Raw genomic sequence first — 26294 nt, forward strand, 5'->3', positions numbered from 1 at the left:
AGTGTCTGCTAGGACAGGAGCAATGACAGAAGCCATCAGGAAATAGAGGAGGGAGAACTATAGACCCAGGTAACATAAGGTATTGTACTTTCTCTACATAGATGTGTACTTTGTACATTTGTCATCTTGTAGCTGTGATTAGGACAGTTTATAATGTATCACTGGGCACAAGGCATGTAGTGCTCTCATTTATAATGTTGTATCCTTATAGGTATTATAATCCCATATCCATGTAGGTATTATTTCCCAGCCGGGTCCTTGATTGAAAAAAAACTTTGTCCTGAGTTTTGCTTTGTTTTTTAATAACATGTGATCATGGTTCTTGTACATGTTCATTTGAGTACTTGTTTGGGGGATGAAAAGGTATTTTATTGAGAAGGTACAAAATTTCTCCTGTGAGAAAACTTAGGAGAAAAGTTTACTTAATCAAGACCTATGTGCTCAGACTGTTATTACTATTTAGTATTTATATAGCGCTAATATCTTCTGCAGAGCTGTACAGAATATATATATAGCCTTGTCACTGACTGTCCCTCAGAAGGTCTCACAATCTAATCCCTACCTAAGTCATATATCCATTGTACACAGAGGCGTTTGGCTGGTGCAGAGACTCTACTCGTTTTCTCAATTTGCCTGATGAAGAGGGATTGTGACCTGCGAAACGCGCTGCATTTTGGAGCACCTAATAAATGTTATTTTTAATTAAAGTAACGTTTTTAAGTCTGTCTGCAAGGGAGGTAAGTCCACCAAAACTTCTCCCTTTTAAACGGTTTTTAGACTTTTTTTATTCTTGTTGGTGCCTCTCTTCAAAAATGTGTATATATTGTAGCCTAGGGAAAATTTAGGGGCAAGCCAATTAACTTAACTGTATGTTTTTCGAGTGTGGGGGGTAAGCTAGAGTGCCTGGAGAAAACCCATGCAAACATGGAGTGAACATCCAAACTCTGTGTAGATAGTGCCCTGTCTGTGATTCGAACCAGGGAGAGTCAAGGCAAGGCGAGACTGCTATCCGTGCTGCACACAGGTTACGGGAGATTTGGAAGTTTTGCTACGCAGAGATTCAGAGGGAAATGAGAGCTGTGATACATCTCCAGAGGGAGCTGATTTTTCTTTACTGGATGTTTAAAACAAACATAGCTTTACTTCCCTGTACATCTTCTGCTGTAAATAACTCTGTGAGTCAGATTTACTATAGCATCATAGTTTCATCTATAAACACCCTCCTTTCTCTGTCCAGCTCAGAGACAACACTGTATCAGTGCAAAGCTTGCCCCAGGCTAACGCCCTTTTCACACTAGCCACATGTTTTATTTGTCTCTGTTTTCTTTCAATGCAGAAAGGCAGTAGGACTGACAACCAATGTTAATCAATAGGCTTGTTCAGAACAAAGTCGTTTTTCTGCTTGCAGTAAAAAAAACTGCAGCCCTGAGGTGAAACATATGGAGGCTGCCATATTTATTTGCTTTTAAACAATGCACATTGCCTGGCTGTCCTGCTGATTTACTGCCTCTAATACTTTTACCCATGAGCCCTGAACAAGCATGCATGTTTCAGGTGTGTTATTCAGACACTACAAAACGATCAGCGGGATGCCAGGAAACTGGTATTGTTTAAAAAATAAATAAATATGGCAACCTCCATATGTCTCTAACCATGGGTTCCTTTATATGTCTCTAACATCCGGTTGCTTTTAATGGAACCATGTTTTCCTTGTCCAAAGATTTCCTGTTATTTTTGGCTAAATTTAGACAGCTCACGTAAACTTTGCTGGGCATTACAAAAACGATATAGTATGTGTTACGAAAATAACGTAACTTGCGTTATACACTCAATGGATATGTTGTTTGTAAAGTGTGCATGACTAATGCTGACCTAGTCGGGCAGTAACGCATGTCATGAAAGCAATTTATATGTTGAGTGTATAATATGAGTTATGCCATTAAAGGAAACTAGGGATGGTTTCCTATCGATTATTTATACTTACCTGAGGCTTCCTCCAGCCCCATGAGCACCGGGCCTCCCTCGCTGTCCTTCTCGGTTCCCCTGCTCTGCTGCTATGACTCCCGGGAAGCCTGGCTTGTGCGCGCACCCCTCGTCACGCTCCCGTCCCCTGTAGTGTTCCGCGGGCGCAGAACACACCAGAGTACAGGAGCCCAGCAGGGGCACACGTGGCCGAGCCGGTGCTTGCACAGAAGGCAGCGACTGACCGGATTATCGAGAGTCGTACCACCAGAACAGGGGACCCGAGGAGGATGGCAAAGAAAGCCCTGGTGCCCATGGGGCTGGAGGAAGCCACGGGTAAGGATAAATAATGGCCAGAGTACCATTTCTGGTACACTTTAAGGTAATTTACACACTTTGGGCTTGATTCACTAAAACAAAAGCCTTATCAAAGTTGGCTTAATCTGTGCAATAGCACAGGCTCAGTCTGGACTGGCCCTTTCCAAAGAAATCTGAGTGGAGCAGTGCGAGTGTGCCTGCATGAGCTTTTGACAAGGTCTTTTTTCAGGGGTCTTAGCGCTGGAACAGGCCTGCGGAGGAGGACAGAAGAAGCTTCTTTAGGACCCAGACACTTCCTCCTCCCAAGGTAAGTACCCCCTAGGGGTGTTTTGTTTTGTTTTTTTGCTACAAGCACACTTTAAGCTGGTAATCAGAATGGTTACTGCATGTAGTGAGCATTACATAATATGTTCAATCATTTATAAAGCCCCTACATGTTCCTTGGTGCTGTACAGGGGAAGAACCATCATGAAGTACACAATGAAGCAGAAAATGGCATGCACAAAATGTCAACATTGTTACATAATACAGAATTGGAAGACATAGCAATTACAGTGATAAATGTAACATGATGATCTAAATGTATAGCAAATTCACAAAAGGGGAGAGAGCCTTGGGGCCCTTTTCCACTAGAGTGATTGTGATTGCTGAATCGCAAAATCGCAAATCGCTAGTGATTTTTAAATCGCTAGGGTTGTTACTTTATCATATAAATCATGAGAAGTATTTTCCACTACAGTGATTCGATTTGGAAATCGCTAATCGCAAATCGCAATCGCTTGCTGGAGCGATTTTTACAATGATAATGCAATGCAAATGAAAATCGCAAATCGCAATCGCATAACAGAATTAATGAAAAATCGCAATCGCAATCACTGGCGTTTGTGATTTGTGATTGCGATTGCTAGTGGAAAAGGGCCCTTGCCGTTGCAAGCTTACAATCTAAAGGAATTGGGAGGAAACAGAGGTATTTTTTTATTATTTAGTGTTTTTCATTTGTGAAGACACCCCATTTAACTCTAACGCTGAAATTTGGGTGATATAAACAAGGCATAATACATTTTGGTTGTGGTTTTGACATAGAAAATTAATGTACCCAACAAAATTCCCCCACAACACATCTGATGGCTCACACAGTGGCGGAGCAATAGAGGGTACAGAGGTATCGACCGCATCGGGGTCCTTGGGCTAGTGGGGCCCCATGGGGCCTACCCGCTAAAAAGACTGTATTAGTTCTTTATTGGTCTTGTTCTGATAATATTCACTTCTATAGTTGATTTGAATAGTAGTGATCATTAACACACAGTTTCTTATCCACTTCTTGCACCTCTGGCACTGTGGTTGTCCTTGATTGGTTTTGGTATGTTGTATCAATTGTTATCTATAGTATGCTTGGGGGGCCCCAATGCTAAACTTGCACCGGGGCCCACAGTTTCTTAGCTACACCACTGGGCTCACATAGTTGTTGTCATAGATCAACCATTTAAGGACAGTTTCTGTACCATCATCTGTTTCCTGCACTGAGATATAGTAGATAAAAATTCAGTCCTATTCACTTGAATAATTTAGATGTGTGCTTCTTATTTAAAAACTTCAGGTGCAAGGATGCTATGATAGCAATTGGTTGGGATCTATATCCTTCTAGTATAGATCTGTAACTAGGTACCTTTTGGTATAGTCCAAGCATCAGGAAAGATATAGTGCAATTTTTACACTGGGTCCACAGTACTGTATGTATAAGTATTACATGATAAGGATTACCTAAACTGGCTCTCCAAAGGCAGCTCTTGTATGAGAGGTATAAGCTGATAAGGAATGGTTTGATAATGCTTTTCGCTATTCAAAGCACAACTAGAGAGAGAGCACACTCGATATTATGTATAAGTCAGTAGTAACTTCAACCTAATATTTATAGACAGATAACTCATAGATGACACATGATACATTAAAGCATACCTGAAGACAGAGCCAGGACAAGGTCCTCCAGCACCCAAGGCTGAGACACCAAAGTGCGCCCCGCCGTCACATGCTGATTGCTATTTGACTAAGAGGCACCCCAGGGCCTGCAACACTTTAATCTCTAGTTATCTGGCTTGCAGTCACTGCCATGTATCCCCTTTTCTTATTTCTCTCTGCTTCAAACAAAATAGGGGAATGATAGCTGAGTGAGTTGTGCGCCCCCTCCTACACTGCGCCCTGATAATACTAGCCCTTGTAAGAATTTGTTTGAAGTCCCTTTTTGATTTCAAGTACAGTAATAGTTTAAAAAAACGTAGTTGTTATCAAAAGAGCTTGTCGGCAGCTTGTTGAATTCAGTCCGGTTTTCTGAAAAGTAGATAGAGGCAGAGAACAGCAGAAAACAGCAGAGAAACAGTAAGTTAAGACTTCTAATGAGATTGAAGTGTGGGAAGGTTCAAAGGGGCATTAGTTTTCTTTCTCTTTTAGCTTAACAAGGTTGAGGGTGGATTCTAAACAGCAACTGCTACAGTCTGATTAAAAATGAAACCATTAAACTGAAAATAAAAATGAGACTCATTCTCATGTTACTAATATTCTATTTATCATAGATAGTAAACATAGAATTCATTATCTCATAAGTTTATTTTCACTTCAGGTTCATTTTAACTATGATTGGTGTAGAGAAGCAAAGTACAAGCACTAAGAGAAGACAGTGACTGAAAAAAAACGTTTGTGCTGAGTAATTTGTACTTGGATATCAATAACTTGGATCTACTTAAATGTGTTTATCCTATAGAGAGGTGTGAAGAATGTCCTACCAGGAATTGCCCAAAATTGTTTGAGGAGTTAAGTCAACTTCCTCAGACGAAGGGACAAAGTTAATTCACCAAATATAAGTAGGCATATAGATTTCAAGCCCTGGCAGACAAAAATCCAAATGTATGTCATAATTGGAAAAGGGAAGGCCATATAATAATGTATAGAAAGTGTGAGCACAAGTTTTGAGCCATATTCATCAGGGCTGTGGAGTTGGAGTCTGAGTCGGGTTTGTACCGACTCCACAGCCCTGATATTCATAGTGCTGATGGCAGTCCAGACCAGACTAGATATACAGTATATAGATGTCATATCCACTAAACCTTTTATGTTACTTACCCAGATAGTTTTCTGATCATCTCTATTTCTGATTATATCATAATTCCTCATTTCTGAAGAACATATTGCTGGCCTTTCCTGCTAAAAGGAGAAATATTTAGTAATAATTCGGAATTATATAACAAAACAGAACATGAGAACAGTGATGATAATAAGCCCTACTAACTAATCAGATTTCCATGTTTTCAATTTACTGCAGTCAGAATAATAAAACACTAATAGTGGCAGCACTTAATAAGCAAGTATGGCTAGTTACATTTGCTTCCAACCACATATTGATTAGAAGACTGTTGCCTCTGAGTAATTATATAATTCAGGAAGGCAGGAACATAATAAATACAGACAGTATCAGGACTGTTCTGCATACATACGTACATCTGGCTCTTATACCTGAGCAGAATATACAGTAGTTGCCTCTCATGTAAACCATGTCTGAATTAGTTAATTCCTGGAAGTGGAATTTCCCCAGGAGTCTCAAGGACTGACTGGCTTATAAATATGAATTGTAATGATTACACATTCACTTCAGTAGTAATCTCCGAAGTCCTGTCAACCCAGTAGAATAAGCGTGTATAGAATCTTACATAACAAGACAAAAACGCATTAGTGCACTGATATTGATTTTCATAAAGCTTAACTACAGTTTTGTGTAGCGTAGAAAGGGGTTCGAAGCTCCTTTGTGCCTTTAGTGCTGTCTGAGTCCCCATTGGATAGATTTTTCTCCAACTCCTGTGACATGTCCTTGACATCTGTCTAAAATCTTCATGGAAGCAATTGTTGCTACCATTTGGCTGGGGTTGGTGTGTGCCTCACTGTCTATAAGTCTTGATGCTCTCTCTTTTTTTTGTACTTTCTTTCACCTTTTCTTTGTTCTCCTATTCTTTCTCTTCCCATTTGACACCTCGAATCCCCCTTGGAATGTACTGCATCTCTCACTTGATGTATCTCAGGGATATTCATATGTCTAACTGCATTGCTGTACACTTATACAGCATTTTATGTACAAAGACCTCTTCTTTTTTTGTGCATTTACCTTCTGTTAATACGTTTCTCAAAAATAAAGAATATAAAAAATTATATATACACACACACACACACACACACACTACCATGGGGAGAGCATATACATGTTCTGGGCCATATTTTGACCTGGGACTCTAGTACTGCACTAGCACTGCAATGCAAGAGAGCTATCCACTACTTCTTTATGCAATGAATAAATGAGGACCTTGTTGGGAGAAAAAGGAATTTGTGTTTTTTTATATTGTGTTTCAAATTGTACACTGTCTCTCCCTGTGTACTTAAGAGTCAGATATGGCTTTAAGTGTCCACACACTAGAAACTTTAGTCTGCAGATGTTTTTTTGGCAAGTGCTTGTGTGGCCCAGCACAATACTGAGATCCCAAGAGCCAGGTGGCCAATACTCCTTCAGATACATAGCTGACACCTAACTTTTCCATTTATCAGTACAGTTGACTCCCAAAAACTTCCTGTTGGCTCCTGGATTTGATAGACTAGCTCCCGAATTCCTTATTAACGTAGTTTGTCTAGCCTTGGCTTACCATATGCAAGCTAATCCAAAGACTACTACTACAGACCAATATTTTGGACCTGTTTCAGAGAATACACTCAGGCTGGTGGCATTCTTATACATCAATGAAAGGAGTTTCTCTAGCTGGTATGTTTGGATTTGATCACTGCCCATGCCATCATAACTCTCATGTCATATCTGCTAACTGTACATGAAGTCTGTGCACTGCTAACTGATCACCAAACTTAATATGCAGAGTGCTAATCATATAAAAGTATAAAAAGTATTTTTAATAACCTTATACAGTAGAATCCCTTTATAGTATACTGCAAGGGCCCAGGCAAATTTGTTTACTGTATCAGATGTTTACTACTGTATATCAGTATACCATGGTACGGTATCAGTGTCTAGGCTAGATCAAAATGTGCAGTGCTCAATATGCAGGGATTTGCATACAATAATCATGCAACAGCTGGCACAGAAAGCATAGGTCTGACCAGTTGCTGCATGTATAGTACTGATAGTGTACTCCTCTGTCCAAATTTCTGTGCAGCCTGGATGATACTGTAGCATTGCAGCCATGCACAAGCAAGTCACAGATAATACGTAATTCCCTCAGTAATCAGGCAACAGCTTACACACAAAGCATAGGTCTCACCGGCTGGTGCATTCGAGGCAGTGATGCTCGGATATCCCCCAATCACGGATTCGACTATTCGGCAGTGATTAAATAAAAAAATTAGGAAATTCCGATTTGAAACGGACTCACGAATTCGACCCGGATTTTTTCTGTGAATCACGGAAATTCATGGCCGTGATCACGGAAATGATCATGGAAAAGCGTTTTAACTAATAGCAAGGCCCCCATACATGCTACAATCCCCCAAATTGCAAGGGTTATAAAGGTGATGAGGGGCTACAACTTAAACAAAAACAATTCCAAAAAGAACTTTTAGTTTTTGAGAAAATGGATTTTAAAGTTAAATCAACACTTTAAATGTGGCTATTAATTGGTAATAAGTGGTTTTAAACAGGGAAATATACTTTAAGCAATCACAGAGGTGAAGGTGAGTCCCAATGGCACCTGGCAGTGGTGGTACCACTGGAGGAGGATGAGTGGGCGACACCACAAAAACACCCAGAGGTTTTTGTAATTTTTTTTTTCCTGGCAGCGATAGCAATGACATGGCAGCAGAGTTGTCCGTGGCCGCTGGCTGCGGGAACGCAGACTTATGTAGTAAAATAGAAGATCAGCAACAGCAGGATGAGGACTAAAGCGGTCAGTGCGGCAGCACATAACGACCATGGCAGCTCACTGGTGGTACCACAGCATGATAATGCTGCCCAAAAAATTACATGCATCCGTGGCTCCCATCTGTGGTTGGATGTCACAGCAAGCGTGGGGCAGCTGCTGCTGGGAGTGCTGCTCACAGCAGAGGTCTGGGATAAAGAAATGATGGACTGCTCCTCCGTCATCATGTCCATCAATGCCTGTGAATCTCCTGAATGACCACACAGCGACGCAAGGTGCTGAAAATGGGTGACACCGGTGTTGGCTGACTCGGCACAGGCTGTGCTGCTGATGGGTGCCTCTCTGCTGCACCCTCTACAGCTAAGCGCCCCCTTCCTGGCCGTGGACCAGTCCCAGAGGTGGCGGAGACAATGGCACTCCCTCTCCTGCCACACCGACAACCCTTGCCAGACATGTTGTATACTATGCACAAAATTTTGAGGTGAAGAAAGTGTGCTGCTTTTTACAGTCAATACGTGTGTGTGGGCCTGGGGTCAGACAGAATATAAACGGGGGCTTTTATTGATTTTTCAGAAAAAGAATACTAAATATGGTAAAATAGAACACGAAAATCAGTGAACAGCGCCGTGGTCTGCCTGCACTATACGCACAGCGAACTAACCGGCTGCATGCTATTAGCAAAGTACAAGGTCACTGACTAAACTTAGTGACTGAACAATTAGTGGCAGTGACTGCAACAAACTGAAGTTGATCGCTGGCTGGCTTAGCTAGCTAACAAGTATACAATAATAGAGCAGTAGAATCAGTACGAAGTTGAACCTGCCTGCCTGCACTAAGCACAGCGATCAGTACACTCTCTCACTGACATCTACACTGACTACAACTAACTTAAGTAATCACTCACTGGCTAGCTAGCTGAATACAAGTATCAGATACAGTATAAGGGCAATGTAAGGACTGAAAACGCTCTTGCTGATGTACAATATGGCCTGAAGATGATCCTCTCAGTGCCACAGAGTCTAGCAATGACGTAGCTCTGGAAATGGTCCCCACTTTATATACAGGAGGGGAGGGCAGAGCCTCCCCTCCTATGATTGGTTGCTAGGGCCAGGCTGGGGGCCTCTGATTGGCCCAGGGATGTCAATTCTGCTCATTTCTGCCCAATCACAACCTAATCACGGATTTCCACCACAATCACGGCCATAACCGCATTCCGAATATTTGCAATCACGGAATTTCCAATGCTGATTTCGGTGATCCAGAATCGATCTCGGATTCGGAAATCGAATAGTGAAAAAGTGCTTGTGAATCACGGCTATTCCGTGATCACAGAAATTATCCGAGCACCACTGTTTTGAGGTAGCCCATGCAGGCCCAGAGTAGTGTGCAGATAGGGAGCAGGCTACAAGTGGCTGCCAGCCCACCCACTGACCACAGCTCATGTGAGTCGGACTGACATATGACATGTACGCCCGCCCACTTTCCACTATAGCTAGAGACAGAATACCTTAGGGGCCAAAAATGAGTTTACTATAACAGAAGTTCTATTATATCATTGTTTACTATACCAGATGTTACTCCCATATACTTATAATGGTGGCTGGCCAGGACCTGGACATTTAGCTTACTTCACCCAAAGTTTTACTATATCAAGAGTTTACTAAAACAAGATTTTACTGTAATACAAATTGCCTCCATTTTTAATGCTAATAAAAAATGCTACAGCCAAATAGCAGGGCATTCCTGTGCATGATGGTACTGCCACTTCAAAACACCAATCAGGAAGTAGCTACAGTGGGATACGAAAGTTTGGGCAACCTTGTTAATCATCATGATTTTCCTGTATAAATCGTTGCTTGTTATGATAAAAAATGTCAGTTAAATATATCATTTAGGAGAAAAACACAAAGTGATATTTGAGAAGTGAAATGAAGTTTATTGGATTTACAGAAAGTGTGCAATAATTGTTGAAACAAAATTAGGCAGGTGCATACATTTGGGCACCACAAAAAAGAAATAAAAACAATATTTAGTAGATCCTCCTTTTGCAGAAATTATAGCCGCTAAACGCTTCCTGTAGGTTCCAATGAGAGTCTTGATTCTGGTTTGAAGGTATTTTGGACCATTCCTCTTTACAAAACATCTCTAGTTCATTCAGGTTTAATGGCTTCCGAGCATGGACAGCTCCCTTTAACTCACACAGATTTTCAATTATATTTAGGTCTGGGGACTGAGATGGCCATTCCAGAACACTGTACTTGTTCCTCTGCATGAATGCCTTAGTGGATTTTGAGCAGTGTTGTCGTTGTCTTGTTGAAAGATCCAGCGCAGCTTCAGCTTTGTCAATGATTCCTGAACATTGGTGTCCAGAATCTGCTGATACTGAGTGCAATCCATGCGTCCCTCAACTTTGACAAGATTCCCAGTCCCTGAACTGGCCACACAGACCCACAGCATGATGTAACCACCACCATATTTTACTGTAGGCACTAGCAGGTGTTTTTCTTGGAAAGCTGTGTTGTTTTTCCTCCATGCACAACACCCCTTGTTATGCCCAGATAACTCTATTTTAATTTCATCAGTCCACAGCACCTTATTCCAAAATGAAGCTGGCTTGTCCAAATGTGCTTTAGCATACCTCAAGCAGCTCAGTTTGTGCTGTAGGTGGAGAAAAGGTTTCCTCTGCATCACTCTCACATACAGCATCTCCTTGTGCGCTGAATGGTTGAACGATGCACAGTGACTTCATCTGCAGCAAGATGATGTTGTAGGTCTTTGGTGCTGGTCTGTGGGTTGACTCTGACTGTTCTCACCATTCGTCGCTTCTGTCTATCTGAGATTTTTGTTGGTCTGCCACTTCAAGCTTTAACTTGAACTGAGCCTGTGGTCTTCCATTTCCTCAATATGTTCCTAACTGTGGAAACAGACAGCTGAAATCTCTGAGACAGCTTTCTGTGTTCTTCCCTTAAACCATGATGGTGAACAATTTTTGTCTTCAATTCATTTGAGAGCTGTTTTGAGACCCCCATGTTGCTACTCCTCAGAGAAAATTAAAAGAGGAGGGAAACTTACAATTTACCCCCTTAAATAATTTTTCTCATAATTGGATTCACCTGTGTATGTAGGTCACTGAGCTTACCAAGCCAATTTGAGTTCCAATAATTAGTTTTGGAATCAATAAAATGACAACAGTGCCTAAATTTATACACCTGCCTAATTTTATTTAAGCAATTATTGCGCACTTTCTGTAAATCCAATAAACTTCATTTAACTTATCAAATATTACTGTGGTGTCTCCTATATGATATAACTAACTGACAATTTTTATCGTAACAACCAACGATTTATACAGGAAAAACATGACGATTAACAAGGTTTCCCAAACTTTTGCATCCCACTGTATACATACAATACTCTGCAGCCTTTCACAGTGATCAGATATTAGCTAGAATCTGATGGGGGTCAGTTGTGCCGCCATTCTGCATAGCCCAGTGTAAGTATTTCCTGGGATTCATGTACCGTCTGCATATGGAGTACCTGGGGTTTACAGTGCCTGAACAGGCCAGATTTTCTGCTATGCATTTCAGATTTCCTGCCACTTGAATTCAAAGGAAAGTTATTGATGGTTTCCAAGATGGCAAAACAGGTTTAATCAAAGTGTTCAAATCTGCTGAAATTGATCACACACTCATAATGTATTTGGAGGGCTTTAGCACTGAGTTTATGTGAGCTACATAATTAGTAGAGAATAGATAACACTGATCAAACTTCTGCAGCAATTGGAAGCGGCAGATTGGCAATGGGAGCACTAAATACTTAAGTGTTGCTTTATGAATGGAAAGTGATAAAAGATCTCAGTCTCCCCTTGGATCTGCCATTCTTTGAAATATCAGCTTTTGTATAGAAAAAAAAAGAGGTGAGTCTCGTTCAAGAAAAATACTACGCCAAACTAACGTAGAATCAATGGGTAATTCAGCCGGATCAACTGCATGTCTAGAGTTCTCCTGGCAATCAATAGCTTCATAAATAGAACATGAGCGGTTCTGACAGCTAAATAAAATATGAGCTGATTGTGAAGAGCTTGTCAGTCACTTAAGGACTGTGCATGAGGCTGGGTGCTGCATATGGTATGTTACCACTACAGTCTACGGATGCTGAGCATGTGACAAGGTTGCATGTGTATTATTATTTTTTTTATGTAGGTATGCATTAGTTTAAAACATGCTTGTCGTTTTAATGCCCTATATCATTCACACGTGAATCCAGCAGGAAAACATACAGTACATTTTAAACGTACACAGCCTCTGAATGTAGACGTGTGAATGCTAATATGTGTATGGAGGCAAACATGTGCAGTGGGAATAAATGTACTGATTCCACTCTTTTCACTTCAACCTCCTAACACCACTTACTATTGCTCTCTATGCTAAACAAGACCTTTGCAACAAAAACTGGGAAAATGTAGAACTTGCGCCCAGATCAGCGACCCAGACTCCTGGTCTCATTGCTAAAATCTGTTTGGCCAGGCAACTGCATTTTCTCCAATTTTTTTGCACATGCTTCAAATAACGGTACCTGGAAAAAATGGCGCTGGTTATAGCCGAAATTGTATAATATTGTCTATCCATATTTTGTTTCCTCATGTAATAAAATCTGAAAAAAAACAATAGTTTACAAATTCTCAAAACAAAATTTATTGGGCGCCCTAATTTCTTCTTTGGCGCCCAATAGCCAATATTTTGCATTAGTGCCTATAAGGCGCCCAAATAGTCCATTAGCCCCAGGCACCCTTTTTTCCTGATTCCATTTTTTGCACTCTTCTTGGTACACCAGCCCCATTGTCCTTGGTCATTGGTCATTGGTAGGCACTCATAAGGCAACCTGATGAAGCAGTTTCTAGACAGTATTACCACACATATACAGCACATCTATGTAGTATGAGGGCAGCCCGGAGGTTGTAAGCTCCTAAGGGCAGGGCTCACTCATCCTTTTTGTGTTTAGGAATTTGCTGTGCATTTTGTTCATCATTTTTCACTGTAATTACTATGTCTACCAATTCTGTACTATGTACCTAAATCTATATTTTTGTATACCATTGTTTGTATTATTATGTGCCCCATGTTTGTTTCTTACTCTGTACAGTGCTGACAAGAAACATGTTAGTGCTTTGTAAATCAATAATAGTAACAATCTTAAGCTGAATTTATACATAGCTTCCAACTTACTGAGATGAGAAGGAAGACTCACCTTGTAACCCCTCATGTCATGCATACTATAAATAATTTATGAACAAAATACATATATTCATTTTTAAAATAAGGGCTGGTCCTTCCTATTATCACTGTACTGCCCATAAAGGGAACATCAGGGAAATTAAGCTAATCCAGATTTACTTACCTGGGGCTTCCTCCAGCTCATGCAAGCTTATGTGTCCCTCGGCGCAGCTCTGCTCTCAGCGGGTCGCCCGTGGTTTCCCTACTTTGCAGTAGCCTGACCTGAAGAGGTCAGCGGCTACCGTGCATGTGCGAGTGTGTGGCTGCACCACTCGCGTACATGCTCCCGTCGTCAGGAGCATTCTGTGCAGGCACAGAAGTACTGCGCCTGCGCAGAACACTCCTAGCAACAGGAGTGTGAGCGACGCAGCCACGTGCACGCACATGGTGCCTACTACGGAGGGAACCCCAGGCAGCACGCTGATAGCAGAGTTGCAGTGAGGGACACATAAGCTTGCAGGGGCTGGAGGAAGCCCCAGGTAAATAAATCTGTATTAGCTTCATTTCTCTGATGTTCCCTTTATACTAGGGATCACTTTGGTTATTAAACTATATCTTTTGAACCTTTTTTGTCAGGCATAAAATCAAAAATCAATTCTTTATTTTTATCTGGTAAATAAGTAATAAGGATGGTAACCAGGCAATTCAAAAGTTAAAAATCACTGTTACTTTTCTTCTCCATAAAACATCATTCCCAGTTTCCCTGGCTCTTATTTGGTACATCTGCTGCACAATGGAAGTTGCAGGACATGCTAGGTTTTCTTTTTTCTTCTTTACTTTCCCCTCAGACATAACTAATGCAGCCTGATTGCCTGAAGCATCTTTCCCTCCCGTTTTCCCCTCCTACACCTCTGTTCCTCTCTGATTGGCTAATAATTCTCATACTGAGACAATGCACTCTCTACTGCAGAGCTGGGTGGGAGTGTCTGAAGACTGGGAAGAGGGCGGGCAATGATACACAGACGGAGTAAGGTAGGAAATTATGTCAGGATTGGCTTAAAGATAGACACAGTTAAAATGGAGAATCCTAAGAGGGATTTTCTCTTTTTTTTTACTATAGAAAAATTACTAAGATCAAAAGGTGGACAGTGCAATACACATATTATGCAAGTGGAGAAAGTATTTATCTACTTAAATATGTGAGTTTTTTCTGAGATAATATGTCTGACAGCACCACTTTAATATCAACATATGACAGCAATTCAGAGGATGGATAATCTTCATCATAATAAATGCTGTTTTTGGTTGATCATTTATTTATACAGGTCTAAACATCGGATCTACAAGTTGGACAAGTAAGACGCAAACAAGGGTGGTGGGATTTGGCTCCCAAACAGGGATTGCCCCTCCATAATAGGGAAGTTTGAAACAATGCAAACTTTGAAACCATTAATTTAACAATGTAGTAAGTATTACTGAAAGCTAAATTATAATCAAACGCATATGTGATCAAAATAAAAGGATCAATGTATGGAACAATCATACTGTGCTTTTCTGCTTAGGGCTCAATAGCTCACTAGAATATGCTGTAGTGAGGGAAGAAAAGTGTCATGCCTATGGCCTTTTTTCTTTGCATTGGTATGCATTACCTCAACAGACATTTTCGACCTGCACTATTTTTATGGACAACAGATTTTTTGTCCACAGAAAGCGCAGAAACCTTCCATGTATTATCGGAGCGGGTACAGCGGACCAGACAAACTACTTGCTCTGGCTGCTCTGTCATAGTGTGAACCAACTCTCAGTGCAATAACCACAAAATAGCTAATGATAGTGAATGAGAATTTGCATGCAGTGTGCAAATGTATGCTGCAAGATGTACATTTTTACATGCAGACAAAAATGCAAACTCAAATTTGCAGTTGTTAATGTTAACTACAAAATATGAATCTCCATTGACGCCCATCAAATGTGCAGCGATAAAGTTTTTGCTATTTGATAAGTGTGAGCACTGCCTCAGTGAGATTTACAATAGGTCAACTCTGTACTTGTGTTCTTGAAAAATTCAAAGTGTATTGATTTAAAAAAAAATTCCACTAGAGGGAACAATGCGTTATTTCTAGTTTAAAGGTCATTTGATGTTAAAGAAAGTGAAAATTTGTATTCAGTTTTAGAAACTATTTGTTGTATTGAAAATTAAATAGTATCTCATTTGGCCACCTTAATATCTGATCAATTACATCCAGTCTGTTTCAGCTTTATATTATAGGATGTGAGGATGAAACACCTTTAATGTATTTTTAAAAAATGTGGAGCCCCTTTCATTATCTGACAATTGTTATAAAGTGTTTTATTACAAAGTTAAAACACGCATGTCAAGGTATAAAGCTGAAACATGCATGTCATTTTGTGCTGGTTCTAGGAGTGCCTTAATACTGTACTATACTTTTGTTGTTGTTGTTTTTTTTCTGGTTGGACTTGTTTGACGGATGCCTTTTTTCAACCAAACTATGTAACTATAGACATGGAAATAAGATTTCCCAGAAATTGCTTCTTGTAATTACATTATGTGATTCACAGATCAACACATTTTACCCCATTGCAGATTACAGTATGGTCATATCCGTTCAGTAATACTTTATGATTTGTTTCTAAGTGGGGGGACCAGATTCACCCAGTATTCACCTTACATTTGTGGGGAATCAGAATAGGTTTTATTTTCCAGGCACGACTACGTCGTGCCAGGAATTAGTTTGGCACGTACAGGAAACCAACAGTACTCAACACAGTACTTAGGTAAAGTGTAAAAATAGTATATCAGTAAACAAGCTGGATTGACAGTGGCCCATTGCATATTGCACGTGTTATAATAAGTGTGAAATGCAATGGAGACTGGACAAAAACTTAAATGTAAAGCCTGCATGCAGCAAGTTAGAATAACGCGATTACAACGCAGATATGTGAACATTATTATTATTTATTGTATTTATAAAGCGCCAACATATAACGCAGCGCTGGACATTAATTTAGGTTACAGACAATATTTAGGGGTGACAAACAGCAATATGACAATACAGGAATACAAGAAAAACAGATCACACAGCACAGTATGAGTACAAGGTAATGCTTAGTCAGTCACTGGAGGGGAGCATGGAGATTAGGCAAGTTAGGTTCACTCAAATGCATAGCATGGGTGCACAGTAATGGAGGTGCATGATCAGGTAGGACACAAAAGGAGGAGGACCCTGCCCAAAGGCTTACAATCAAGAGGGAGAGCTAGGGACACGAGAGGTAGGGGACCAGAGTTCAGCTGTGGGTTTAGAGCAATTGTGAGGGGTGGTAGGCCAGAGTGAAAAGGTGAGTTTTAAGGGCCTTCTTGAAGGTGTTGAAGGAGGGGGCTGCCCTAATGGGTGGAGGTAGGGAGTTCCATAGTGTTGGAGCGGCTCTTGAGAAGTCTTGGAGGCGTGCATGGGACTGGGTGATGCGGGGGACGGTCAGGCGAAGTGAACATCTGAATTGCATTGAGATGTGAAATGCCTTGAATTTTATGGGCAGGGAGTTGACATGCAACATTATTCTGCAATGCATTTGAGCACCCTAAGCCAATAACAACAACCAGGATAAGGACACAGCAGCAGCCTTAGCCTAAAAGGGGGAAAAGGAGCGGGGTGAGCGCAGGAGGGGGGGGGGCATAAAGAGAGTTCAGGAGCTTGACAGCGGAGGGGAATGCACGACTGTAAAATGTTTTCCTATTTATAAATCAAATTCACCACAATTCTCCAGTCTGGCTCCATAGTAGAAGTTAAAATGTAACTGCAGGCACAAATGTTTCCTAGTAATGTGGTGGCTGTCAGTGGCAGATCATATTGTTATCTGTGGATATGATACATTAGCTTTTGTAAAATAAATCACTTCTAAAGTGCCCATCCAAGTAGGAGCCTTTCCCCAGCCCTTTCCTGTATCACTGACTTCTGAGTTTTCACCCTGCCATCTTCTGAGAGAGCCCTGCCTGTCCTGTGCCTGATTTCAGTCTGAACAGCATGACAGTGGGAAAACCAAGCAGTAGAGGAAGCCATGTCCTCAGAACCAACCATTAACTTCTTTAGCTGGGGTACTGGAGTGGTGTTACAATCACTTCTGTTGTGGGGTTGAATTTACAGTGCCGAGAGACACAGAAGATTGCAAGGGGACAATGTAAGAGGTACAGGCAGCATGTGCTTTCACTTCTACAGTGCATTTCTGAAAAATGTGCAAAAAAACACACACCTTTCATAGCAGCTGACCGTGCTGTGAAATAATACGTAACTTTTTTTACATGCGCAGTGTACATCACTTAACGCACATGGGGCTTGAGTCACTAAACCGTGATAACTCAAATATCACACCTTATCAAAGATATCACACCTTATCGAAGTTAACACGCCTTATTAGAGTAGCATAGGGAGCGCTACAAACTTATGCCTGCTAATTGGCACACAAAAGTCTAAAATACCGAATGCGGTATTTTCCCGAAAAGATTTTTTCCCCGCACAACCTTTTATGATTTGACCCCAAAGTGAGCATACCCTCAGTGATGTTTACAGAGAACCTGAGATGTAGATAAGGCTATATTTATGCTTACCTGGGGCTTCCTCTAGCCCCATGAGGTATGTGGGCTCCCTCGCCATCCTCTCCATAAACTCCATTGTCTTTTAATCAGCCTCGGTTATGTGGCCGGCCACGCTCTTCTTGCATGCACAGCTTGGACATGCGTGCACCCCCTGTCGCACTCCCGCAGCGGGAGCGTTCTGCGCCGTACAGAACGGCCCTGTCTAGCATGCGTAGAAGCGCACAACTGGCCAGATTCCTGGGGCTAATTAGAAGGCAACGGAGAGGATGGCGAGGGAGCCCAAGCTCCTCATGGGGCCGGAGGAAGCCCCTGGTAAGTATAAATATAGCCTTTTATCTTCACCTCAGGTTCTCTTTAAATGCAGTAGTCAGCTTAACTTTAAGGTGACATTTAAGTAAATTACTAAGCTGAAACTGTAAGGTAATGATAAGCACATTCAGTATATGCAGTGCATTGAAGTGACCTGAAAATATTTCTGAAGTAGACGGGGTGGATGGTCGGAAATGCCGATTTCTGATTCTTCAGAAATTCCGATGACCAATTCTGCTGATTTCCATTCGGTTTCCGAGTTCGGATTTCCCAGTTCGGATTTCTGAGTAGTGTTTAATTTGGTCATATTTTGCATCCTCTGATTGGGCAAATACTTTCGAGTTGACTCTGCATTCTCTGATTGGTCCATTGCTTCCAAGTTCTGTGACTAAACTAAAATCACCAAATTTCAGTAATGCAGTATTTCCACAGAAATCCGAAGTTCCGATTTCCAATCAGAAATTCGGAAATTTCAGTTCCGCAAAATCCAAAAGAGCATCCCTATCCAAAAGCAGAGGTGAGAGAAGCGAGATGGTGGTTCCCACAAAATGTAATTGGCATCTACCTCTTTTTTATAAAGAAACCTGATTGGAGGGTATAACTATTGGGGACTGATACTGCTAATGCATATTAAAATAATCATTCTAATATGTATGTTTATATTAGATATATATTTATAGAATGTTTATGTTACTCCAGGAAGTGACTCACCTCAAATAGACTTTTCTGTGGAAACATTTAGTTATTTTGTATCTTTTGGATGCTCAGTCCCAAGAAACACTTAGTATTCAGAAAACAATTCAGGCGAGCTGAAAAATAGGCAGATCTTTCATTGAGAGCAATGTAGGATATGAGATGTGAATATTGTGTATGTATTTGCAGACCTTCTTTCAGCCTGACTGGTGAGTCATTGTGCTTTGGAGTAAAATTCTTATTCCAAGAGGCTTGTGAAGCAGTTATAAAGAATTTCCAGCTTCACAAACATTTTACGTCTTGACGTCACTATTATTCTGGCTTTACATGCGTTCATACCTTGAATCTACTAATGATCTATTGACCTTAAAATAACAACGACTTTGCAAAGTTCATGCAAAAAGTACATTTATATCTCCTAATTAAAAAAAATGTCAGTTCCTTGTCTTTAAAAATAACCATGTGCTATCAAAGCTTTTTTTTTTTTTTTCATGCACTATTGGGGACTGACGTCACAGCAACCTTCTAAGCTTGGCACACACCTTAGATTGTAACATAAACTTGATTGGGACCTAATCAATGTTAGTCGTGGGATGGTTCACAGTTGAATAGTGCCCATTAACTGTACAATTTTTAAGGAACAATACTTTCTTTCACTCAGATTATTATGATCGTATTGAAAACAGAGAAGTGTGTAGGCCCATTTAATCTTGAATGATCGCATTATTGAGTCCTCAACCTTCTCAGGACTGCACATTGTTAAATCTATGACGTGTGTATGGATTCTTAACCCTGACAGGGTGTAGATTTAACTACATTGGCTTTTCGCAAAGCGATTGCATGCATGTGTCACTGCTAACTACTGGTAAGCTGTCATTAGCTGAATTCTATGTAAGGAGCAGGAGTTGGTTTCATTGGCTCCTGACCCTATAGTCATGGCGATCACAATGATTGCAGGTCAAAATTTTACAACATAGTCTGGTCCATAAAGGAGTTTGGTAAGTTATTACTAAGACAATGAAATCTGTGACTTAAAAAAAATTAGATACTTACCCATGTAGGGATTGGCACATCAAATTTTTTTCATGCAGTCTTAACTTGTTTTGATATCAATAATAGTATGGATCCTTTAGTGCTGTGGATCAATAATCTTTTCTTTCAATCTGAATGATTGGATTGACAAAACGACTATTCACATAAATTGCACGGTTAATGGGCACCTTAAAGAGAACCTGAGATGGTGTGTGTGTGGGCTTACTTATACTTACCTGGGGCTTCCTCCAGCCCCATGAAGTGCTTGGGGTCCCTCGCTGTCCTCTCCAGCCGCTTTATTGTCTCTGAAATCCTCCTGGTACTCTGGCCGGCCGTGCACTTCGGCCCATGTGCAGCTCGGCCACGTGCACATCCCATGCCCGGGATCATACTGTGCAGGTGCAGAACACTCCTGAGCACAGGAGCGCAGCCGGGCCACACATTTGCAGAAGTGCATTGCTACCCACGACTGGCCAGAATGGGAGGATTCAAGGGAGAACATAGAGTACAGAGTACAGCGAGGGACCCCAAGCACCTCATGGGGCTGGAGGAAGCCCTAGGTAAGTATATACTGTATAAGCCAAGACACAACGTCTCAGGTGCACTTTAAGATATAAACAGGCATCTGCTTGAGCAGAAATACTTCCATTCCTTCTGCTATTCACTGAGGCTACTGTACATGAGCGTTCAAGCTCAGCTGCCCTATACAGAAAACCAATTTATTCTATAGAAAGTCTCGTAGAAGAGAATTTCAGAACAAACACAATCGATTGGAAAGGTTGCTGGTCGATACTTTTAGCAGATTCACAATACTGTGATCAAATCTGCCATTAGTTTAGTCCTATCAGTAAGATTATACTTACTTAATGGTTATGCTTAATGGTCTGCTCAGCTTTGCACTGCAGTTACTGTATTTTTGTAAGATTGCGTAATGTGCATCTTTTCTTTTTCTGCATTGGGACGAGGACAAAGAGAAAAATACTTAACCTAATCTCTTACTTGGACTCTCCAGCATATACTGGATAAGAGGCCTTTGGTAGTTTTGTATTACTGATGCATGCAGGGGAATGAAACATGAATTTTGGGTGGAGTTTATTATGGTTTCCCAGGTGTATTGCATCGTGAGTAGAGCAGGTTCTTCTGTTAAGTTTCCAAAAATATTTGATATAAAAACACCCATGATTCATTAGCATAAGGACTGTAAATAAAGGAAGGGAGGTAATCAGAATAAGTTCTGTCATTGCAGAGGAGACAATTAGACGTAGCATGCACACCCTGGGTGTGAAGTCTTCTATTGCATGTCTCATTGTCCTTAGTATTAGTGCCGAGGAATGTTGTCAGTCAGGAATCTGTCCATCTCTGGATCCTGAAGAACCACAAATCCTAGCAGGATTATCCAAGCGGTTGCTAATGAGCTCCTTGGAACCTGTAGGCTGGCATGTCCTCTGTGCGAACCTTTAGTAATCATCTGTGAATCATCATTCATCAATTATAATGCTGATGGTATGCTATTTATGTTTCCACAGACATGAATGGTCTCAGTACATGCCTATCCCCTGACAGCTCAGTGGCAGCCTGCTATGGCAGAACAGAAAAGAGTGATGCAGAAGCTTGCTGGGTTTCCACGTACTTGTGATGGTAAGGTGTAGAATAAAAATGCAGTACACAAGCTACTGGATTGCCAATGGTAAAAAAAGAGAAAGCACTAAAATAAACCCTGGCTGTTATGTTTATCATGTGTTTTCAGTATGACAGAAGGACCAATATAAAGTAATATCATTTGAACAAAATAGCCCATATGTACCATACAGTGGCTTTATCGGACATGCCAAGTAACACACCTCTGTGACTGGGCATCCAGTGAAGTCATTGTATGGTATTCGTAGGCTACTTAGCACTTGTGGCACTGAGGACTGTGGGTTTCCAGCCTGGCACTGTTACTTGCCTGGCAAAAAAATTGACAAGTACATTTAATAGCACTTAATAATCAGCTATCAGTGAGCAATCTGTCATGGCGGAATTCCAATGGACACTGGCATGTTCCTCCCCTTATGTTCCTTCCCTTATGATGTGCCTTCTCTCCGCTGCCCCCCCCCCCCCCCAAAAAAAAAAATATCTACCGACATCTGCTTGTCGGCAGGGTAAGGAGCCTCCTTTGCAGGATAGGCACTCCTCCAAAATGCCCCCTCTGGCATACCCCTCTCTGAACCTCCACCGCCTCTGGCCCACCCCTTTCCATCCTCTCTGTGTTCTTGGGTGAGAAGCACAGAGCTGAGATGGCAGTGGCCATTTGGTTGTTGTTGTTTGTTTTTTTTTGCATCATTTCTACTTAGTGAGTGCAGGGCCGGGCTGAGGCATAGGCTGGAGAGGCTCCAGCCTCAGGGCGCAGTGTAGGAGGGGGCTCAGAATTCATTCAGTTGTCATTCCTAATTGTGTATGAAGCAGAAAGAAATAAGAAAAGGGGATACATAGCAGTGACTGCAAGCCAGATAACTAGATATTAAGGTGTTGGGGAGGTTGTGGGCCCTGTGGCACCTCTTAGTCTAATAGCAATCAGTGTGTGACAGCTGCCGTGGGAGGTATGGAGGGGCGCACTTTGGTGTCTCAGCCTTGGGTGCTGGAGGACCTTGTCCCGGCTCTGAGTGAGTGAATATGCAAATATGCCAAGTGAACAGAGTTTCTTCTTCCACCAGTAGTGGGTCACCCTGGAAATGCAACACTTCCTTTATCATCAGCTGTCAAATATCCGTCCTTTAGGATTGATTTTTAGCCCAAGATAGTCCTTCATTTGGGCACAACAAATGGGCAGTCATTCAACAGATTGCCAACCAGTATCTCTGGACACTTACCATATATTTCCCGTGCGCCAGTCAGACATCTGAGCGAATAGATGGATTAAAGTGGATCTCCATCCAAAAATTAAAACCCCGTCAGCGCAGCTGTTAAGAAAAGTTATATTTACCTGTGGAGTCTCATCCCACGAAGCCGTCCCGAAGCCCCTGCATCACTCCACTTCCGAGACCTAGCCCCGCCTCCCCTCTCTCAGAGAAAAACCGCCAAGCTATTTACTGCAATAGACCCTGCATAACTCCACTTCCGGTGCCTGGCCCTGGCTACCCTCTCTCCTCGGAGAAAAACACCAAGCTATTTACTGCAGTAGCCCCTGCATCACTCCACTTCCGGTGCCTGGCCCCGCCTCCCCTCTCTCCTCGGAGAAAAAACGCCAAGCTATTTACTGCAATAGACCCTGCATCACTCCACTTCCGGGGCCTGGCCCTGCCTACCCTCTCTCCTCGGAGAAAAACACCAAGCTATTTACTGCAGTAGCCCCTACATCACTCCACTTCCTGTGCCTGGCCCCGCCTCTTCTCTCTCCTCGGAGAAAAAACGCCAAGCTGTTTACTGCAATAGACCCTGTATCACTCCACTTCCGGTGCCTGGCCCTGCCTACCCTCTCTCTCCTCGGAGAAAAACACCAAGCTATTTACTGCAGTAGCTCCTACATCACTCCACTTCCTGCGCCTGGCCCCACCTCTTCTCTCTCCTTGGAGAAAAAACACCAAGCTATTTAGTGCAGTAAATAGATTGGCGTTTTTTCTCCGAGGAGAGAGGGGAGGCGGGGCCAGGCGCCGTAATTGGTGTGATGCAGGGGCTTCGGAGCGGCTTCGTGGGACGAGACTCCACAGGTAAATATAACTTTACTTTACAGCTGTGCTGACGGGTTTTTAATTTTTGGATGGAGATCCACTTTAAGGACAGTGGTGTGGCGGGCGATATTTAAAGGAGCGCAGGTTGCTATGTAAGCAACGCGCGTAACTAAGGAAGGCACACTATGCTGCATGACCGCACGTAGCGTGCAGCCCTGGATTTAGGTCACTCTGCTGGTCATGGAGCTTGCGCTGCTGTAGCAGCGCAGCTTCATGAATCAAGCCCTATATCCTAAATGTGCACTTTTCAGAATGTGTTCCTAAAAAAGAATTTAATTAAGCCCCTCATGAGTTGATACAAAGTAAGTATGATTTCATTTGACATGTTTTTTTCATTGCTGCCTGTTTTTGCTCTTGATATGTACAATTTTTTAACAATGATCCATCCATGAGGCGCCCTGTGTAAACCACAATTGGATGTGATTCATTTTCTGGCTCCTTGATAGAGGTCAAAAGCAATGCCTGTTTCCCTCTTTTGTAGGGGCGACACTCCGGAAAGAGAAGAAAAGCTCTGGGAAAAGATCCAAGACTTGTTTGCTGTCTGTGAGTGTTTCTTTGGCAGTGTCTTAGCTGGTTGTTGTAGAATTGAAGTAGCAATCAGCAAATATACCGCCCTAGAAGTTCGACACATTTACAAGCTGAGAAAAGCAAGATGATATTGGAAGCCTTGTGCTAAAAGACAACCTCCCATATGGATAACAGGTGGAAAGTGAGCAGGCAGGTAATCATTTCTGCATGTTACAGGAATAGTAATTTATGGGCGATGTCAGATGTGCACTTTACTATTATACTGTTACAAAAATAGCTGCATGGAAATTGCCTCACCTAGGGGTGGACATGCTGCCGGTGCATCCTGGGATGATGCATAGGTGAAGCTAATAGATGGGAGTGGCAGTGATTCTGGACAGGTGGGACCCCATGGGAATTTTGGGAGATCAGAGGAGAAGGGTTAATTAGTGTTGTGACCTGCTGTCTGCTGCAAACTGGCAATATTGAATTTGCACATATGGACCACTTTTACTTTGACCAACAAATGACTACATGTTGTTTTGGGACTGTGGGTAAGGACTGGGCAATCTTGAGAGACAGTAGGCACCTTTGCAGTTATTGTGGCTCAGCCAGGTATCTGAAGCAGGGGCCTTGGGTGAGGAAGTGGGCCATGATTGAGGGACCTTTGGTGCTTTTATTTTGTGGCCAGAAAACTGATGGGCATCTGCTTTGCTGGAAGATGCAGATTATGCTGGGACCCCAGTAGTTGCCTGGTGGGTATAACAGCTATTCAGCCTTCTCCAGGATGTACAGCAAGCAAGCAGAGGCAGCAGGTCGGTCCAATGGGGAGAGTGGTTGTCAGGATCCAGACACAGCTCACTTGTGGGTATAGCAGCAAGTTAGTCTACCCTGAAGTATGGGAGCTCTAGCAGAGACTGTTTTTGCTAAATGCTGCTTCACTAACAAGGTCATCCCACTAGGAGGATGAGCCACAAGTCTTAATTCATGAATATCTGTCTAAATATTGCCAGGATAACATGGGGCTGACATATTTCCATGCATTTGATATACCCCAAGTAACACTCACTATTTGCCTTCCTTTACTTTGATTATTATAAGCTGTCCTCAGAGATCCATGTGATGTTATCTTATACTTGCAACATTGTGCCTCAGTGTTTTTGTTGTACTCTCTATTTCTTTCTACCCATAATCCCTAGGCTCAACTGGAAAATGTGTGTAGCACCCTTAAGCCACTCCCTTATCCCCCCTCCCCCCCAAAAATAATCTTGTATTATGATTGTGATTATGTTTATGTTATTTGCAGCTGTCTTAGATCCCCTGTGTGTGAACTCACTTTTGCACCATTGTTGAATGTTTCTTCTTATGCACATCAATGCAATAAAAGCTTTTTTTGAAACTAAAATAATCAAAATAAGTTGTTTCTAATTAACTTCATTTGACAACACTTTATCCACTCACCTTATTTTTAGTACTTTTTACATTTAACAATTAAAAAACAAATAAAGTAAAAAATGTAATCAGGCAGTGTTTTCTCCCCATGAAATCCATAATTAGACAGTGTGCCCCCCGCAAAGAAATATCCTAAATGTGCAGAGTGTCCCCTAAACATAACTACACAGAGTCCCCTCAACTGGCTTCTGTGTCCGGCTGGCCTGGCCCACACTGTGCTCAGATGGCCTGATGATGCTGTGCTGGCCTGGTGATGCCTGATGATGCTGTGCTGGCCTGGTGATGCCTGATGATGCTGTGCTGGCCTGGGCCACACTGCGCTCGGATGGCCTGGGGATGCCTGATGATGCTGTGCTGGCCTGGTGATGCCTGATGATGCTGTGCTGGCCTGGCCCACACTGTGCTCGGATGGCCTGGGGATGCCTGATGATGCTGTGCTGGCCTGGTGATGCCTGATGATGCTGTGCTGGCCTGGCCCACACTGTGCTCGGATGGCCTGGGGATGCCTGATGATGGTGTGCTGGCCTGGTGATGACTGATGATGGTGTTCTGGCCTGGCCCACACTGTGCTTGGATGGCCTGATGATGCTGTGCT

At 42.1% G+C, this 26294-nt stretch overlaps 1 long non-coding RNA gene across 2 annotated transcripts; it reads left to right on the forward strand.

The window, feature by feature from the left end:
- Positions 1-25624, forward strand: LOC137522718 (uncharacterized). Of its 2 annotated transcripts, XR_011022414.1 has the most exons (4): positions 17-79; positions 589-737; positions 21560-21671; positions 24222-25624. It is a non-coding gene; the product is annotated as an uncharacterized lncRNA (long non-coding RNA). The 2 variants fall into 2 exon arrangements; XR_011022415.1 differs by lacking the exon at positions 589-737 and having other exon boundaries at positions 1-79.
- Positions 25625-26294: the final 670 nt, after the last annotated feature.

This window comes from Hyperolius riggenbachi, chromosome 6, assembly GCF_040937935.1.
Source record: "Hyperolius riggenbachi isolate aHypRig1 chromosome 6, aHypRig1.pri, whole genome shotgun sequence".
Classification (NCBI taxonomy): Eukaryota; Metazoa; Chordata; class Amphibia; order Anura; family Hyperoliidae; genus Hyperolius; species Hyperolius riggenbachi.